The sequence below is a fragment of the Periophthalmus magnuspinnatus genome, chromosome 18 (genome assembly GCF_009829125.3).
Source record: "Periophthalmus magnuspinnatus isolate fPerMag1 chromosome 18, fPerMag1.2.pri, whole genome shotgun sequence".
Taxonomy (NCBI): Eukaryota; Metazoa; Chordata; class Actinopteri; order Gobiiformes; family Gobiidae; genus Periophthalmus; species Periophthalmus magnuspinnatus.
In genome coordinates, this window is record NC_047143.1 from 26,942,831 (window position 1) to 26,943,671 (window position 841).

Below are 841 nucleotides of genomic sequence, written 5' to 3' on the forward strand. Positions count from 1 at the left end.
GCGGCATCCACGTTAAATAGTGCCACGCAAGCGTCACTCACGTCAGGCTTGTTTCGAAACACAAACACGTACAAACGTCAAACCACACGTCTACTTTTAACAAAACGCGTCAGGTGTTTTTACCGCTGTGGGTTTTCGTTATCGGGGTTCGTTTAGAGTCACGCAGTTTGTCACGTCGTCCAAAGTGGCCGGATCTACTTCTCATTCATGATCCCTGCTGTGGCTCTGCTGGAGGACGCTGTGCCAAAAATACTATAAACAAAGGGATATCTACGTGTAGCTCGAATTGTTCTGAGATTGTTGTAGGTTTTTTTGAACATGGGAGAAGTAGAAGTAGCAGCTCCCGTTTTGGTCTTTCCAAAATAGGGCACTAGATGGAGGTAGGGAACAGGAGTAGTACAGTACCATGTGAGATGTAAATTCAAAACAATAAGGGGTGTGGGAAAATGCAAGCACAAAATGGTTTATTGTAGTCTCTCATTATTGAATCAGATTGTAGCTCATAAACAAGGGTGTAGACTTTATTAAAATAGATTAACTTCATGCTCATAAACTGCAGCCACTACTACGAAGTAACTACAACGTAAGATTGGAGCAACAAAACAGTGAGCCCTTCAAAATAAAATATTAACGCAAGCGGGTGGTTCGGAAACAGCGAGGAACGTGGGAGAAACGGTTACAGAAATGTATTTATGTAATTAAACAATCAATAATTATAGATAAACACACGTATTTTTCTGTACAGTCGTGTTATTTTCAAGTTTTTTTCCAACCTCAGCCGCGCAACGACTTTTATTTTGTTGTACTTCCGGGATGCGCCGCTCTGCTGTGCTGTGACGGG